The sequence below is a fragment of the Neophocaena asiaeorientalis genome, unplaced genomic scaffold (assembly GCF_003031525.2).
Source record: "Neophocaena asiaeorientalis asiaeorientalis breed wild unplaced genomic scaffold, Neophocaena_asiaeorientalis_V1.1 scaffold264, whole genome shotgun sequence".
NCBI classification, from domain to species: Eukaryota; Metazoa; Chordata; class Mammalia; order Artiodactyla; family Phocoenidae; genus Neophocaena; species Neophocaena asiaeorientalis.
In genome coordinates, this window is record NW_020185332.1 from 3036445 (window position 1) to 3055789 (window position 19345).

A 19345-nucleotide genomic window follows, 5' to 3' on the forward strand; every position below is an offset into this window, starting at 1 on the left:
ATTCAACATAGTATTGTCAGTCCTAGCCATAGCAATCAGAGAAGAAAAATAAATAAAAGAAATACAAACTGGAAAAGAAGAAGTAAAGCTGTCACTGTTTGCCAATGACATGATACTATACAGAGGAAATCCTAAAGATGCCACCAGAAAACTACTAGAACTAATCAATGAATTTGGTAAGTTTGCAGGATACAAGATTAATGCACAGAAATCCCTTGCGTTCCTATACACTAACAACGAAAGATCAGAAAGAGAAATTAAGTAAACAATCCCATTTACCATCGCAAGAAGAAGAATAAAATACCTAGGAACAAACCTACCTAAGGAGGCAAAAGACCTCTACTCAGAAAACTATAAAACACTAATGAAAGAAATCAAAGATAACATAAACAGATGGAGAGATATATCATGCTCCTGGATTGGAAGAATCAATATTGTGAAAATGACTGTACTACCCATATATATGGAATCTCAAAAAAAAATAATAAGGTTCTGAAGAACCTAGGGGCAGGACAGGAATAAAGATGCAGATGTAGAGAATGGACTTGAGGACATGAAGAGGGGGAATGGTAAGCTGGGACGAAGTGAGAGAGTGGCATGGACATACATACACTACCAAATGTAAAATAGATAGCTGGTGGGAAGCAGCCACATAGCACAGGGAGATTAGCTCGGTGCTTTGTGACCACATAAAGGGGTGGGCTAGGGAGTGTGGGAGGGAGACGCAAGAGGGAGGATATATGGAGATATATGTGTATGTATAGCTGATCCACTTTGTCATAAAGCAGAAACTTACACACCATTGTAAAGCATTTATACTCCAATAAAGCTGTTAAAAAAAAATCTAGAAACAATAAATGCTGGAGATGGTGTGGAGAAAAGGGAACTCTCCTGCACTTTTGGTGGGAATGTAAATTGATACAGCTTCTATGGAGAACAGTACCGAGGTTCCTTAAAAATCTAAAAATGAACTACCGTATGACCCAGCAATCCCACTACTGGGCATATACCCTGAGAAAACCATAATTCAAAAAGATACATGCTCCACAGTGTTCATTGCAGCACTATTTACAATAGCCAGGACATGGAAGCAACCTAAGTGTCCACCGACAGATGAATGGATAAAGAAGATGTGGCACATATATACAATAGGATATTACTCAGCCATTTAAAGGAACAAAATTGAGTCATTTGTAGTGACTTGGATGGACCTGAAGTCTGTTATACAGAGTGAATTAAGTCAGAAAGAGAAAAACAAATACCATATGCTAACTCATATATATGGAATTACATAAACAATAATAAAAAATAAATATTAAAAAGCGGTACTGATGAATCTAGTGGCAGGACAGGAGTAAAGACGCAGATGTGGAGAACGGACTTGAGGGCACGGGGCGGGAAGGCGAAGCTGGGCTGAAGTGAGAGAGCAACATTGACATATATACACTACCAAATGTAAAATGGATGGCTAGTGGGAAGCTACTGCATAGCACAAGGAGAACAGCTCGATGCTTTGTGATGTCCTAGAGGGATGGGATAGGGTGGGTGGGAGGGAGGTGCAAGAGGGAGGGCATACGGGGATATATGTATACATATAGCTGATTCACTTTGTTGTACAACAGAAACTAGCACAACCTTGTAAAGCATTTATACTCTAATAAAGATGTGAAAATAAAATGTAAGTTGTTTCAAGCCACTGAATTTGTGGTAATTTGTTATAGCAGCAATAGGAAATGAATATAATATATATGATAAAACTGAAATGAATACTATATAATAAAAATTAATTTTCTAAAGTGTCAACTATTACAAGAGTGTTACCAAATACAGTGGAATAATTATATATTTTCTTTACACTTATGCCCATGACATTTTCCCTTTGAATAAGGAAGAGGTTTGATTTTTAGCATTGGCTTTGAAGGAGGCAGATCTGAGTTTGCATCTCAGCCCCTCAGCTGTGTGCCCTTGGGCAAGTTTGTAAAAAACTTCTCTGATCTCCTAATCTACATATATGTGGACCATGCATATGATCATTTTCAGCTGCAGTGGTCCCCAAGAAGTAGACTGCTTTTTTTTTTCTTAAATAATTTTTTTGAAATTTTAAAAATAATGTAACATTACAAACAGTATAGAAAGTGTAGAGGAAAACTCCCGTAATTCCTTCACCCTAACACAATAATTCTTTTGTGCATTCCCTTCCAGTCTTTTTTTCATATACCCATTTTGTTAGTCAAGATTCTTGGTTGGAAGTAACCAAAACCCAACTCAAAATAGCTTAGGTTAAAAAAAAAAAAAGGAAATTTGTTGGTTCAGTAACTGGGAAGGGTACTGGCTATTGGAATAGCTAGATTCATGTATTCAAGTGATGTTGTTAGGGTCCTGTGTATCTCCATGCCCTGGCTCTGCTTTCTTCTGTGTGGCTTCAGTATCCAGGGAGTTCTCTTCATGTTGTGGGAAGAATGGCCAACAGCATGGTGACGCTTCTGTGGTCCTTAACAGCTCTTGATCGGAGAGGAAGACAAAGTATCCATGTACCAAATGTCATGCTGAGACTCTGATTGGCCTTCCATGGGCCACATGCATTTCCCCTGGACAAACCGTTGTGGGTAGGGGGAAAAGGGTATCATGATTGTCTGGGCTGGTGTCACTTGCCCACTCCTACTGGAAGGGATTGGAAGAAACAGTGTGATTGCTATACAAACAGGGGGCGGGGCAGTTCCTTTAACAAACATGAGGTGTTGGGCATGCAAAATCAGGAGCCATCCTCTATCTATATTTCATATCATGAGTAATTTGTACATCATTTCATAGTCTTCATAATGATCATTTTAATAGATTTAGGATTTCAGCATACTATGGTTTGCCTAACCCTTGTCAGATACTGTTGGCTACTTAGATTGCTATTAAAATTCCTCATTATAAATAATGCTGAAATGAACATTTTTTTGTGCAAATAGTTTTCTCTATAGGTTAGTTTATTTCTATAAGACAGATTCCCAGAAGAGGGGTTGCTGGGTTAAAGGTGAGAACAACTCATTTTGGTAAATTGTTTTCCAGGAGGGCTGCACAAATGTACAGGGAGCAGTGCAACTGCTGAGCCTGAGAGGTAAAATTGTGCTCAGTCTCAGGCCTTGCAAACGGAGGTGGGTTAAAAGGACTCCACAAACCACTGTGCATTGAGGTCATGGCCAAAGCAACAAACAGGAAATATACTTACCCTGCTTCAAACTGAGATGAAATGCAAACTTACTTCTAGTTAGGGAGATGTGTATCAGAACAGTGAGACCGTCTTTCATCCATTTGATTGGTAAAACTTGAAAGCACTGATCACATGCAGTGCTTCTTAGATTGGGGAAAGAGGCACCCTCATAATCAGCTGATAGAAATGGGAATTATTATGACATTTTGGGAAATAATCTAGCAATATGGATTAAGGTTGATCTGAGAACACCTTCATTGCATCACATAATTACCATTTCTTTTGTGGGGGGAACGTTTTTAAAAATTGAAATATAGTTGATTTACAATGTGTTCATTTCTAGTGTGCAGCAAAGTGATTCAGTTATATATGTATATTATGTATACATGTATATATATACACATATATATTCTTTTTCTTTTTTTTTTTTGGCTGCGCTGGGTCTTTGTTGCTGTGCTTGGGCTTTTCTCTAGTTGCAGCGAGCGGGGGCTACTCTTCGTTGCGGTTTGTGGGCTTCTCATTGCGGTGGCTTCTCTTATTGCGGAGCACGGGCTCTAGGTGCAGGGGCTTCAGTAGTTATGGCACTTGGGCTCAGTAGTTGTGGCTCGTGGGCTCTAGAGCACAGGCTCAGTAGTTGTGGCGCACGGGCTTAGTTGCTCCATGGCATGTGGGATCTTCCTGGACCAGGGCTCGAACCCATGTCCCCTGTATTGGCAGGCAGATTCTTAACTACTGCACCACCAGAGAAGCCCCAATATTCTTTTTCATATGGTTTATCACAGGATATTGAATACAGTTCCCTGTGCTATACAGTAGGACCTTGTTGTTTATCTGTTTTATAAAAAGTAGTTTGTATCTGCTAATCCCAAACTCCTAATTTATCACTCCCCTACACAATTTCCCCTTTGGTAACTGTAAGTTTGTTTTCTGTCTGTAAGTCTGTTTCTGTTTCATAAATAAGTTCATTTGTGTCATGTTTTAGATTCCATATAGAAGTGATATCATATGGTATTTGTCTTTCTCTTTCTGACTTACTTCACTTAGTAGGATAATCTCTAGGTCCATCCATGTTGCTGCAAATGGCATTATTTCATTCTTTTTTATGGCTGAGTACTATTCCATTGTATATATGTACCACATCTTCTTTATCCATTCATCTGTCGATGGGCATTTCGGTTGTTTTGGTATCTTGGCTATTGTGAATAGTGCAGCTATGAATATAGGGGTGCGTGTATCTTTTTGGATTATAGTTTTGTCTAGATATATGCCCAGGAGTGGGATTGCTGGATCATATGGTAACTCTAGTTTTACTTTTCTAAGGAACCTTCATACTCTTCTCCATAGTGGCTCCACCAATTTACATTCCCACCAACAGTGTAGGAAGGTTCCTTTTTCTCCACATTCTCTCCTGCATTTGTTATTTGCAGGCTTTTTATGATGGCCCTTCTGACCAATGTGAGGTGGTACTTTATTGTAGTTTTGATTTACATTTCTCTAATAATTAGTGATGTTGAGCATGTTTTCATCTGCCTGTTGGCCATCTGTATGTCTTCTTTGGAGAAATGTCTATTTAGGTCTTCTGCCCATTTTTGGATTTTTGTTGTTGTTGTTATCAGGTATATGAGCTGTTTGTATATTTTAGAAATTAAGCCCTTGTTGGTCACATCATTTGCAAATATCTTCTAATCTTTTAGTTTTGTTTATGGTTTCCTTTCTGTACAAAAGCTTAAGTTTGATTAGGTCCCATTTGTTTATTTTTGTTTAATTTCTATTGCCTTGGGAGACTGACATAAGAAAACACTGGTACAATTTATGTCAGAGAATATTTTGCCTATGTTCTCTTCTAGGAGTTTTATGGTATCATGTCTTATATTTAAGTCTTTAAGCCATTTTGAGTTTATTTTTGTGTATGGTGTGAGGGTGTGTTCTAACTTCATTGATTTACATGTGGCCGTACAGCTTTCCCAACACCACTTGCTGAAGAGGCTGTCTTTTCTCCATTTTACATTCTTGCCTCCTTTGTTGAAGATTAATTGACAGTAGGTGTGTGGGTTTATTTCTGGGCTGTCTATTCTGTTCCATTGATCCATTAAAATACCATGCTGTTTTAATTACTGTAGCTTTGCAGTATTTCCTGAAGCCTGGAAGCGTTATGCCTCTGCTTTGTTCTTTTTCCTCAGGATTGCTTTGGCAATTCTGCATCCCCAGAATTTATTCATCTTCTAACTGGAAGTTTGTACCCTTTGACAGACATCACCCCTTTCCTCTCACCCTCCCACCCCCATTCCCTGGTAGACAACATTCTATGCTCTGTTTCTGTAAGTTAGGCTTTTTTAGATTCTTTCTAATCTAAAATCCAATGTGAAAAAAAAGTGCATCCTAATAGTTGAGAACTATGTTTTATTTGGGGCTTTACTGAGGACTATAGCCCAGGAAACAGCCTCTTAGATAGCTCTGAGGAACTGTTCTAAAGAGGTAAGGGAGAAGCCAGGATATATAGGAGTTTTCACTGGAAAAAACAAAAAAGTCAAAAAAACCCCAAAAAAGAAAACATGTAGTTGAACATTAAAAGATTACTGCTAGTAACAAAAACTGACATCTCAAGTTAAGATTTTAGTGCTTTTCTTTGTATGGGAAGATGAAAGAGTCTGGACTTATTGAAATTATTCCTTTGATATGCACCTTAACTATCTAGAGCCAGTATCCTGTTTTTCTCCATTCTGAATTCCCCTCAGAGTGCACCATCAGGGGCGAATGCAGTGGCTGATGGCTTTATGGTTGCAACATCCTTTGTTTACTGAAACAGCAGGTGACATTCTTTGTCCACAGTTCCACATATGAGATCACACAGTATTTGTCTCTCTTTGTCTGATTAATTTCATTTAGTATAACATCCTCAAGGTCCATCCATGTGTTGCAAATGGCAGGATTTCCTTCTTTCTTATGGCTGAATAACATTGTAGTATATGAGTGTATCAAATCAATACATTGTACACCTTAAACTTCCACAATGTTATACGTCAATTATATCTCAATAAAGCTGTTTAAAAAATTGATGTGAGAATCCCATTTTTGTGAATCTGTTCTACAAAAAGAAGGTATCAGGTCTGTTTCCTGTTGGCATCAGTTTCTCTTTCTTTACAGGTTATAGCTCCCTGCATGAGCTAGATCTATCATTTTCTTTGGTCTTATCTCCAGGAGGTGCCACACCCATCTTTGACTTAAACAACTAAGCATTTGATATGGACTATGTGGCAGAGGCAGCTAACTATCTCTAGTAGCTATTTTCCCTTTCTTCCTTTTGGTAATAGATCCACAGAGCCTATGACCACTCAGTTAGAGACCACATAACCGAGCCTCCCTTACAGCTAGGTGTGGTCATGTGAATACGTTTTGGCCAATAAGAGATAAGTGGAAGGAAAGTCTGCCAACTCCAGAGGTGAAGCCAGCGGATTTGTTCATCTAGAAATTTTGGACTTTGAGAGATACAAATGAATATCTGCTGGCCTCTTGAACTGAGAAGAGATAGAACTGGGAGCCACAGGATGCTGCTTTCTGCCATGGGGACAATAAACAAGAAGAGGTGGTTTGCAAAGAATGGAGAATGGAGCAAATGCAAAACAAGAGGCAGGGTGGGGATACTGTGAGGTCTGACAGGTGCTCAGAGCAGCTGTCCCGGTTGTGGCTCTCATTCTTCATGAGCGGGGCCATGCTACTCCTGCCCTTGGGTCCTTTTTAATAGAGTCCCCATTTTCCTTCAACAAATTTGAATGATTTTTCCATTATTTGCAAGAAAAGGGGATTCATAAAGATATGGAATAAACAGATAACCCTTTCTTTTGTATATAGTAGCAAAGAAGTTATGGCAGGAAAATTTATTGAGTTGTTGTATTTTGCTTTGGCTGTTGTGGAAGAATTAGAAAGAATAACAGCCATTTGTTTGTTTATTCTTGGAACATTCCCCCCCTCTTCTAAGCAGGTAGACAGGCTTTGGGTTTCCTGCCTCAGAGGAAGTTTGAGCTATGGGGCTGCAAGAAGAAGTTACCTAAGGCAGCCTGCTGTCCTAGGTTTGAAGACATCTATTTTTTGTTTTGTTTTGTTTTGTTTTGAGTATTTATTTATTTACTTATTTGGTTGCGCTGGGTCTTAGTTGCAGCAGGTGGGCTCCTTAGTTGTGGCTTGCAGGCTCCTTAGTTGTGGCATGCGAACTCTTAGTTGCAGCATGCATGTGGGATCTAGTTCCCTGACCAGGGATTGAACCCGGGCCCCCTGCATTGGGAGCACAGAATCTTATCCATTGCACCACCAGGGAAGTCCCTGTCCTAGGTTCGGTTTCCAAAAGTTTGAGTTCCTTGGAGGGGATTCTAGAAGAAGGGAGAGAGGCTAATTATTCTAGTGTGGGATAGCTGGAAGCAGAGAGAGTGAAGGAAGACTCCTTGATATCTCAAGGAGAAGGATGAAAGTCTGTATATTCTGTGACTTTTGGCAACCTGTACCCTAATCTGGTCCCAGGGAGATTCCAGGACCTCAGAGGGGACTGGAAGCCTGCTGCATACAAAGAGATGGAATTTGGCTTTCCAGGCCTGTCACTTCCTGACAATAAAACTTTATTTATAAAAACATGGGAAGTTTGACAGATTTGGCCTATAGGCCATAGTTTGGTAATTCTTGGATTAGAACATCATCATTTAGCAGCCCTCAGTGAATTAGTAGATATGGACATTAGGAATCAGTAGATGTTAAGATCTTAAAAAGGCATTGTGTGCTTCCTGTGGTCTTGCCAAAGGGACCAAACTTGAGTCTAATCCAGTCTCTGGATGCAGCTACATATTTGCAGGAAATTTAAGGGACAGAGAAACATGTCGAGCTGCACCAAGAATATGCAATCAGTAAAATCTAGACTGGGAAGTTGTACAAGTCAAAAGCATTCTTCAACAGATTGGGTACAGTAAAGGGATAGAGGGAGAGATATGGGTTGAAAGAGATTGCGAATGTATTAACTTGGAGAATGGGCAAGACTAAAGTCCAGGTTAGGGATGTACGTTAGGGTGATTATTATAAAAATCAGGATCTGGGGAGGGTTGTGATTGGGAAGTGGCCCATGGATGGGGCTTCTGGAGTAGATGGCAAGATTCTATTTCTTGATCTGATGGTGGTGACATGAATGTTCACCTTAGTTTGTGCTATGCATTTTTGGGTTTCATTTGTTTTTTGTTTTTTAATTGGGCGTTTTATTTTGCAGTTTTTGTTTGTTTTGTTTTAAACAGTTCTAAGGACAACATATAAGTCTGGAGCTGCTAGGTGCCATGATTCTTTCTAGGTACAGAGAGCTACTTTGGGAATGAAGCCATCCCAGAAGAATGCAGGGTCTAGAGACAGAATGTGAGACATAAAGTCCAAGATGATCTTGTTTGACTACCTGAATCTAGCCATTTCTGAAGATTGATATATCCATGAAATTTTCAGTTATATGAACCAATAAAGTACCTTTTTATTTCTACTACTTTGGTTTGTAACCAGGAGTGCATCCACATATGTGTAGATCCTCAAAAGGATCTTGACTACTCTTTGTTGAATATTTCTCAAAAAAAATGATGGTTTTGTTGGATTTTTGGTGATTGCTTCGACTTTCTGCAGTAACTCACATTCACTGCCACACACAGGCAAACCTGTTCTTCATTCTCTCCGTGCTCTAGAAAGCTTTATTCCATATTTCATACTGGTGCGGTCCATCGTCATCCACTAAGACACGGTCCATTGTGACCTTGTTTGAGGGTTGGCAGAGCTCACTGAGGGAGGGTATGGGAAGGAATGTTCTGCCAAGGGAGGATAAAGATCCTGTCACCTGGGGGGCTTCCCTGGTGGCACAGTGGTTGAGAGTCCGCCTGCCGATGCAGGGGACACGGGTTCGTGCCCCGGTCCGGGAAGATCCCACATGCCGCGGAGCGGCTGGGCCCGTGAGCTATGGCCGCTGAGCCTGCGCGTCCGGAGCCTGTGCTCTGCAACAGGAGAGGCCACAACAGTGAGAGGCCCGTGTACAGCAAAAACAAAACAAAACAAACAAACAAAAAGATCCTGTCACCTGGAACAGCTGGCACATTTGATGGGGTGGTCCAAAGTAAGGGGCAGTCATGTGTTTCAGGGACCTTTCATTTATTCATTCATTATGTATTTATTAATTTCCAGGCACTGCACATGACAGGCCCAGGCTCAGCTTTCAGGGAACTCACAGCTGGGGTGTGGAGTGGGATGAAGAGCTATGTGGTACAACCTGGGGAGCTCTCAGAGGCCTACTTGTCTCTGCTCTGACCCATCCCCCTCTTCATGGTTCTGAAATTTCTGTCATTCGATTTATATCTTGATATTGGTGCGATACTCCCAGGAAGTCCAGTTTAGAATGCAAATGTGTTAACTAGAGGGATGAGCACGCTTGAGGACACAGTATCGATATGGTACAGAGTAGGAGAAGACAGACACAATACATTTTGAGAAGAGAGTCTTCGGGAAGAGCTTGCAGCCTGCAGTCTGGAGCCCAGGTGTTGTCAAAAAAGCGAGAGGGATGGCCATGGGAGAAAGGGTAGAGGAAAGAGAAGTTGAGAACTGCCTATTAGTTCACCAGTTTTCTCAGGTTTCGGTAGTACCCATGCCTTGAGTATCTCTCCCTGGTAAGGAAGTGGGACTTACTATTTTGTATTCTTGACTTTGAAGTCAGACAGAACTGTGTTTGAATTCCAGCCTTGCTACTTACTAGCTGGTGACCTGTACCAGGTCACTTCGAAACTCTCAGCCTCAGTTTTCTTATCTGTATAATGCAGAGAAGATATTCACCTTACTGGATGGCAGTGGAAGTAAAAGATATTAATGTATCTAAAGAGCTCAGCAGAGGGCCCAAGCACATTGGTTTTTCTCAGTGAATGTTATTTCCTTCCCTTGGTTGAATAATCCCAGTCATTTGATAGCATTCAGGTCAAAGAGAAGAGCAACTTCAAATGGCTCTTTAGATCAGCTAGCTATACAGATGAAACTTTTGGGGGTAGTTTTATCCTTTTAAAAAGAAAGAAAGTGAACTTACCCCAATCTCATTCAGTTGGCATTCCGCAACCACATTTCTCAATATCCTACTTTCTAGTATTTTGTAGTATTTCTCTTCCTGGCCTATTTTAGCCCCTATTAAGTCAAGCCTAACTAACTGGCTCTATGTCAGACACAAGGGGTCATAGAGTTCTTCTCTTCCATTTGTTTTTGTTTTCTCAAAGTATCAGCTTTTGGTGCCCAAGGCAATCAGGAAATGAGGGGGGTTTCCTTTTCTGGGAAACAGATAATTAAAAATAACGATGTATTCAGTGCTGGCTGTGTGCCAGGCAAATGGGCTCTGCATTTTACCAGTTTCTTTAATCTTTACAATAATCCTGTGAGTGGGGATTACTATCGCAGATTTATAGAGCCCTGTAGGGTTGATTTGAGGATTAAATGAAATAGTGTTTGAAATGTGCTTAGAACATCTAGATTCAATAGATGTTAGCTGTCATTATACTATTATTTTTCAGTGAAGACATTCAGGCTCAGTTGGGTTAAGATATCCACCTAAAGTCACCCAGCTAGAAGGCTGAAGGATTCCAGGTCTTGCTGTGCAATGTCAGTGTAAGACACCCTCTATGTTTTACATCTTGATTGAAATGACAAAACACTAATCACGTTGAACAATGACAAAAGTTTCAACCCTGTTTTAACCTGATAATCCAGTGAATGTTCACCATAATTTTGGGCCAAAACATCTCCTCCCCTTCCTGATCACCTGATCTGCTCCTTGTACACATGCCAACTTCGGTCCTTCCAACTCCCAGAGCACAGCCTTACAAGACTCAACTGCTTTTCCAGACCCATCTCCACTTCTTCTCAAACCATCGGAGAATACAATGGTGTACATTTATGGTGTGCCCTGCCCTTCCTCTTGGGCCCCTGGGATTGTTCTAGGGATGAGCACTGATCCCAGCCTGGCCAATTAGCACTTCTTTTCCCCTTAATTTCAAGCTTGAATTAAGAGTGGTAGTCCCTCTCTAATGGTGGCAATAGTAAGATGTAAAACTTGGGGGTGCTGTATTTCCTAATATATAAAGAAAGCCAGTCTTGAAAGAAACTGAAGCCAATGCAACAAGGGAAGCAAAGACGAAGCAAGAGAATTCTGATGGTGCTGAAGTTCCTGAAGCCTCTGCTTACTGCCCCCACAACTTTATGTTGACTGTTCAACAATTTTTTGGATTCCTTAAGCTAATTCTTCTCCTTTACTTTGCCAGGCAAATTCAGGTGGGAAGTTTCTGTCGCTTGCAACCAGGAGTTCTGGATAACATAAATGCCACATGGCCAGAGCTAAACTGGACTGCCTGCTCATTCTGAGCACACTTGTGCTTATGTTGTTCTTTGTGCCTAGAATGTTCCCCATTCCCACATGTCCAAAACTAACCATTCAGTCTTCAAGGCCCCATTTCTCATGAACTTTCCCTGGTCCAAAATGTTGCAATTCAACTATCCCTCTTTTAAGCTCCCCAGTCCTTTAAAAAGGATAAAAAAGTTCTTTTCGATACAGAGAATATTAGCATGGTCCCTGTGGAAGGATGACATGCACATTTGTGAAGCGTTCCATATTTTTCGAATCTGTCTCAAGAGAATTATAATGTGTCTACGTTCTTTAGGCCCAGAGCCAATTAAATAAGTTCTAACATTCCTTTAAAAAAAAAAAAGTTATTTTATGGAACTTAGAACTTTCTAACTTGCGTTACAATTATTTGTATGTACACCTCCTCTACTAGTTTCTTGTATATACACCTCCTCTACTAGTTTCTTTCCAGAACAAAGATTTGCCTTGTTCATCTTGTTCCCACTGTGCTACCACAGTATCTGGCACGGATAGCACTACATACATGTTAGTTCCCTTCTTCTTCCCTCCTCCTCACTGGAGGCACACTTTTCCCCCTACAGTTTCGTTTTCTTTCCTCAGCATCAATGTTCCATTCCTTGCTGCTGAGTGAGAAAATGTTCATCTGTGTGTGCCTCAGGCAGTTGAGTTCACAAACTGTTGTAAAAATAAGCTAATTTACCTAAAAATGGTAACTGCATTGCAGCTTTAAGGAGCTACGAGGGAAATGAATACTGGTGAGATAGTGGGCTGTCCTGGTATGTGTGATATTTCATTTAGAATATGGATTTCAAGTGGGAACTCTATAAGGTTTGCATTCAGCAAGAACGGACTGCATTTCCAAAAGAACTACCTGTCAATCTTGTGGTCCTATTTTTAGTATCCCTGCTTCCTTTCAAACCTCTTTGGCAGATCAATTATTTGTTAGGGAGAAAAGAGGTACCAAGTGTGTTCTCATATGTAGATACCCTTAAAAATTCTAGGCAAATTTTGTGGCCTGGAGGTTGGCATTTTGAGACTACATCATTATCAGAATATGTAACTTTTTCTATTTAGCTGTCAGCTCCCTTTTCAAATTCTACCACCTGGGTGAAGTTCTCTCTGTCTACAAATCTTTTCTCTTTTCTGAGTTCTGAGAATATTTATTTTCTGCACCATCTTTTTAGCTCATATCATACTGCTTTTTATTGATGGCTGGTTTTGTTTGTTTTGTGCAAGTCTTTGTCTTCCAGAATAATTTTAATTGGTCCTTGGGTTTGGTCAGTTTCAAATTTTACCGGTACTCAGAGAAAACTGCAATAGTTACACTCTGTTTAAAGGATGACATATTCTAGAGGACCTACTAAAATACCTATCCTACCTCTATAAATATCAAGTTACAATAAACATCTTGCCCTTCCTTTGTATCCTCCTTCTCTGGTGGAGCAGTAGGGTAAACACGTTTCAGAAGTTGGGTGCCTAACTTTACAATTTTGCTCATTCAACCAACAAAAAAATACAGGGCAATGGAATCCACATTGTTGGTCATTCAGGTATCTTTTCATGGACATTTGTCTCCACCTTCAGTTTTCAGGACCCGAGAGGGCACGGACCTCCTTTGTATAGCCTACAGTTCCGGCATGATGTCTTACACAGAGTAGGCAGCAATAAATGTTAGAAATAATTGAATAATATATACACTCTCTTGGAGTTTCTTTGTGGGGAACATGATTAAGAATAAAGTGCTAATATCTATCTCAAAGTCTTTTCGTAAAAGAGTGAAGTATAAAGAAACACTTAAGAATAAGGGGGCTTCCCTGGTGGTGCAGTGGTTGAGAGTCCGCCTGCCGATGCAGGGGACATGGGTTCGTGCCCCGGTCCGGGAAGATCCCACATGCTGCTGAGTGGCTGAGCCTGTGAGCCATGGCCGCTGGGCCTGCGCGTCCGGAGCCTGTGCTCCGCAACAGGAGAGGCCACAACAGTGAGAGGCCCGCGTACCGCAAAAAAAAAAAAAAAGGTTTTGTTTTCACATTTTGGAAAAGCTTCTTTGCTTCTGATAGGCAGTATTACCTGGATCAGAAGGACTGGCTGAAGGGAACTCCTGGAGACCAAGTATGTGAGGGGGAATGCATTCTCTTTTTCTGGTGTTTAAAAAGAAGCTGTAAGAACAAAATGTTTCTAATTAAGATACCACTGATCTTTCCCTCCATTAATTCCATCTTTCTTCAAAGCTAATGGGTATATACAATGACTTCACATCAAAGACTCTTTTCTAACGGTTTAGGAGATGTGCATTTTATTAGAACAAAGCAGAACTCACAACCCACAACAGAGCAATTTGTTGAAGTTATTTTGGAGTTGATTTACGGATCACTCTTTAGGAAATGGACTGGATCCTCATTATGTGTGCTATCTTTCTAAACCTCCTTCTCCAAGAAGTGTTTCAGCTGTCCTTCCTTTCACTGAATCCTTCCCCCATACACTTATCACTTGCAGTCTCCTCACATGGCATTATACTTACCTATTTTCTTCCCTTCCTCCTCCCATTACACCATAAGCTCCTTGAAGACAGGTATTAAAGCTTGCTCAACTTAGTATATTCAGTGTCTTGCACAAGTGCCTGGTTTATGATAGGCATTCAACAAAGATCTGTTAAATGAACGGATGAATGAAAATAATGTGTCACATTTATAGAGAGTTTTAGGCTTGCAAGTACTTTCCTATGTTATTTGACTCCCATGATACTCCGAGGCAGGCAAGATACCCATTATTAGCCGTATTTACAGGTTAGAAAGGCTGTAAAAAAAAAAAAAAAAAGTTACACACATAATAAGGCCTAGCATTTAATGAGTAATTAATATGTGCCAGGAGCTTTACATATATATATATATTTTTTTTTTTTTTGCTGTACGCGGGCCTCTCACTGTTGTGGCCTCTCCCGTTGCAGAGCACAGGCTCTGGACGCACAGGCTCAGCGGCCATGGCTCACGGGCTTAGTCGCTCCGCGGCATGTGGGATCTTCCCGGACCGGGGCACGAACCCGTGTCCCCTGCATCGGCAGGCGGACTCTCAACCACTGCACCACCAGGGAAGCCCCTTTACATATATTTTACTCCTCACAGGAGCCCTGTGATAATAAAAACTAACATTATGAGTTGACATATAAGCACCTGAGTTTCAGAGACGTCAAGCAACCTGTCCAGAGTCACACACCTGGTAAGTGGGATTCCAGAATTCTCACCTATGTGACAGTGAAACAAATTATTTGACAGTGAGTCAAAAAACTCTTAGGCTAAACTGCCTCGCATATATCCAACTTATCTCCGCATATATCCATGGGGCAAGCACTCCCTCTTCTGCCTATATCACAATTTTTTACATTAGTGACACATACGTGGCCTGTATGCTGCATATTCCTCATATGTCCCCAGTTAGATTGTGAACTTCTGGAGGGCAGCGATCGGCTCCATGACCTCAGTCAGTTACACATAACTGCTGCTCGTTAGAAAATTTTCAACGAAGGATACCAGGATGGTGGCTATAAGTGCGGAGTCTTGGAGTAAGAACAGGTACAGAAGGAAGACGGGGACCGGTGTATTCATTCCACAACTTAATGAGCACCTGGGCCGGTGTTAGGTGCTGGAGACACAGTGATGACTAGGCCAGTCAGGGTCCCTCCACTCATGAGACTTCACTGTAGAGGTCAAGGTCAAGATCAAAGTCATAATTTACCTCTGTGTTCCTCAGTAGAAAAAAGAGGGGTCGCAGGCCCCAGCATCTACAGGGTTTTGGCAGTCCTGCAGCACAAATTCATGAATAAAAAGCTAGAAGTAACTCAAGTGAACCGCTTTCATGTGATTGAACTTGACCGGCCAGAAGTCTTGGGCTGGCTGGTGTGGGAGATAAAGAGCGCAGAGCGCGTGGCGCGAGTCCGAGATAAAGGGGTGTGGCCGCCTAGCCTCTGCAGCCAGTTTTTCCACGCGTCGCTCCATCTGGCAGCAACAGGACGCGGGGCAGTAGGGTCTTCCAGGCCCACCACGAGGAAAAGGGGGCACGTTGGCTGGCCCCCGTACTGCTCACCGCCGTTTATGAAACGCCCCCCAATTGTGCCTCATGCGGAGTCCGACCCTCGCGGACGCACCGAGCTGCCTGGCCTCTGCGCTGAAAGGTGAGGGCTGCACGGTAACTGGGTGTTCTTAGAATCTAGGCTTCCCACCCCCATCCATTGTTAAATCCCAGTCTCTTTTCCCGTTCTCCTGCAGCCTGGCCCGAACACTCCTCCACTGAGCACTCCTCCCCCACCTACTCTTGCCTCCCGCGCTAGGCCTGGGGGGCGGGGCGAGGGCTCCAGGCTGCGCGAGAGTTCCGCCCAAGTCCCGCGAGACTCGCCGGCCGCCGCCGCTGCTGCTGCTGCTGCTGCTGCTGCTGCTGCCGCCGCCGCCTCCTACGTCTTTCCCTTTGACAAGTCGCCGCTGCTGCAGCAAAAATAAAGGACGCGACCACCGCAGCCGCTGCCGAGCCTGGTTCGGGTCGCCGGAGCCGCGCCCCACCCCCGCCAGCTCTGGAGCCGCGTATGGTAACGCCTTCTCTTCTGTCCTGCAGGCCGCCTGTGCGTGCGCCCCGCTGGCCCGGCAAGGCCAGCCGGAGCCGTTCGGGGGCCGCCGCCGAAGGGGGCCACCGGGGTCCTGGGTGGGAGGCAGGCAGAGGCCTGAGGAAGCCCTCCCGGCGCGGTGCGGCTCCTCGGCCCCTGAGGCCTCTCGCTGCCCGGGCGGCTACAGAGCCGCGTTAGAAGCCGAGCGGCTGGTCCGAGAGGGCGGAGGAACCCGCCCCTCTGGCGGCTTGCTGTATCAGTCCACGGGCCTCGGGGGTCGCGTCTCTGACCTCCCCCACTCCTTTATCTGCTAACGAGAGTCCCGCCCCCCACCGGGGCTCGGACCGCGGGGTGGGGTGGCTGCCCGACTCTATTTCGGGATCCGAGGAGAGCCGCGACCCGGGTGCCCCCCGTCACCCTCCACCTTTGGAGGGGTGGAGGTTGGGACGACGTGTCTTTCCCTTTTGCTCTGCTTTTTGGGTGGGGGCAGCTCATGATCTGGTAAACCTTTCTTCAAATCTTCTGCCTTTATAAAATAACAATTTATAAAGCTTTTGCTACTGGGAGGGGAGACGAGATGCATTGTTAAGTCTCTGGGGTGAGATGAGGAGGATGATGACTGAAGCTGTCTCAGGGAACATAGTGAAACCTTTCCTGTGATGGGTGGCAGGTTCTTGGGAGACACAGGAGGACCGGAGCTGGTACGATTTCTCCCAGGAGGTTATGTAAAAGACATGCTGTGCATCCTAGAGAGCTGTGAAACACAGGGACAGAATTTTGCTTTAATTTAACAATGGTTTCTATAATGCAGTAGAAAATATGGATACTCAGAATAATAGGAATACCAAATCTGAACACACAGACCCATCCTCGTAATTCCATTTCCAGAGGTAGCATTTCATGGTTAACATTTTGGTGTATTTCCTAACAGACACTTAATTTTTTCAAATAGTTTTTGGCTCATCCTTGACTGGGACTTCCCCATTCTATACATGTTGGAAAAATGATTTGTTTTATTTGAGTCACTTCTTTGACCTGCTTGATTAAAACTGGTTACTTGTTCGTTAGCACGGGCTGTACTCTGTCATCACTATCTCTTTCATTGGGCCCTCTTCCAAAATGATTATTAGCTAAATGCTTTTAAAAAAAGAAAACATTAAAAATTATTATTTACTTGGATCTAGGACATATGTGTCTTTACAGTTCTGCCTGTGGTGGGTGCTGTAAAGGAGTAGTATTTGTGGAAAGCAAATAAACTTTGATTATTATGGTGGGAAGAAACCTGTTTACTTCAAGGCTTTATAAAATTGGCTCCCATTGGTTATTTTTAGACCCGAATCATTATGTGGCATTGTTTGTTTCCTAGTGCTTTTGTGATTGGGATGGGATGGGATGGGATGGACATTGATTATGTAGATTTCTATAGTGTGTGTTTATACAAGCAAAATTGAGTGTCCTTGGTACCTGTGTGCATATATATGTACACACATGTGTATTAAGCACCTGTACGCATTCATAAATCTTGGAAGTGAGTTAAAATTTATTGTTATATTATTTGAAGAAAGAAAGCATTAGGTAGGGCAAAGTATAGTCTTGCAATATTTCCCCCAAATCACATGACAGTTTTATATGGCAGAATGAGACATCTAGGGAGGTTGAAAATCTGGAGGCTTTTAAAAATAGGATAGATTGTCATCTATCTGGGGTTGTCATTGGAATGGCCTATTAAGGCCTCTTGTAATTCTAAACTTTTATGAATTTTGCTTTCCCTAAGGTTCTTATCACTTTGCTTCTTAAATTTCTAGTCATGCTGTTTGCTCGTGACACTTACCCATTCATTTGCTCGTCATGTATTCCACTCCCAATGCAGGCATCGTGGTGGTGCGTGGAGGAGAAAGCAAATGTAAACATGTCACTTAATCTGTTTATTAATATAAACATCTGAAAATCTTATTTGATAAAAGGAATTTCAGAAGACTTGTTGATTAGGCTGGGTTGGTTAGTAGAGGATGCAAATAATAAATACAGTACAATTCTAATGTCCCAAGCATTTTTTCCCAAAAAAGACGAAATTACTCAATATTTGAAATTAAAAATAAAAGACTGCATACATTGAACAGCTGATTTTTTAAAATTCAGATTTTCAGAACTTAAAATAACAATGATGATGACTTTGTAGTTTAGGGTGTGGAGAGAAGTTTGTATTAGGATAAAAGCAAATTGACTTGAGAAAAAACCATGAATTTTATGGTTGGACGACTATGTGATAATAAGTAACAAACTTACTATAATCTATTGACAGTTTTTTATGTAAATAAAACTTTGGCTTAACAGACAAATGAAATATGTTATCTTGGGCACATACTACAGATTATCACGATATTGAAAACATAAAAAAAAATTGGTTGTTTTAAAAGAAGTTTGCAAAGCCAGTAAAGTTGCAACAGCAGCAAATTTTTTTTGAATAAAAAAGGCAGAAGGTATAAAAAACATAACGTAGGTAATTTACTTTTTAGATGCCTGATCTGGTTTTTATGATTTTAGTTTGTTCTGCTGTCACTTACTAGACCCTCTAAATTAATGGGAATATTAAATTCCAGATGAGATCCCTGAGCAAGGGAATAAGACATTCGCATAAGATGATCGATTGATGGATTTTATTTATTTTTAACTTTATTTTGAAATAATGTTAGACTTACAGAAACGTTGCAAAGACAGTACAGAGAGTTCCTATACACCATTCACATAGCATCCTCTATTGTTGAAGACTTACATAACAATGATCAAACCCAGGAAATTCGCATTGGTGAAATATTAACTAAACTACAGACTTTATATGAATGTCACCAGTTTTTCCCCAATGTATTTTTTTTTTTTTTTTCTCTTCCAGGATCTAATCCAGGATCCCACATTGCATTTAGTTGTTATATCTTCCTAGTCTTATCTACAATCTGTGACAGTTCCTCTGTTTTTCCTTGTCTTTCATGACCTTGACACTTTTGATGAGTACTAGTCGGTTATTTTGTATAATATTTCTCATTTTGGGTTTGTCTGATGTTTTTCTCATGATTAGATTGAGGTTCTGTATGTTTGCAAGAAAACTACAAAAGGGATGTGTCCTCAGTGCATCATACTAGAGGGTACATGGTGCTGATATGTCTTA

General features: G+C 41.7%; 1 protein-coding gene and 1 pseudogene across 12 annotated transcripts in view; both read left to right on the forward strand.

The window, feature by feature from the left end:
- The first annotated feature begins 11745 nt into the window (after window positions 1–11745).
- LOC112393185 (uncharacterized) lies at window positions 11746–11846 on the forward strand (annotated as a pseudogene).
- A 4138-nt stretch (window positions 11847–15984) lies between these two features.
- The window catches only part of HERC1 (HECT and RLD domain containing E3 ubiquitin protein ligase family member 1), a 210876-nt gene continuing 207515 nt past the window's right edge, over window positions 15985–19345 (forward strand). For 10 of the 12 annotated variants that reach the window (XM_024735254.1, XM_024735265.1, XM_024735262.1 and 7 more), the window contains exon 1: window positions 15985–16167. The gene's annotated coding sequence lies outside the window, so the exon portion shown is untranslated. The remainder of the gene's footprint in view (window positions 16168–19345) is intronic. The other 2 variants (XM_024735255.1, XM_024735267.1) reach the window with 2 other exon arrangements.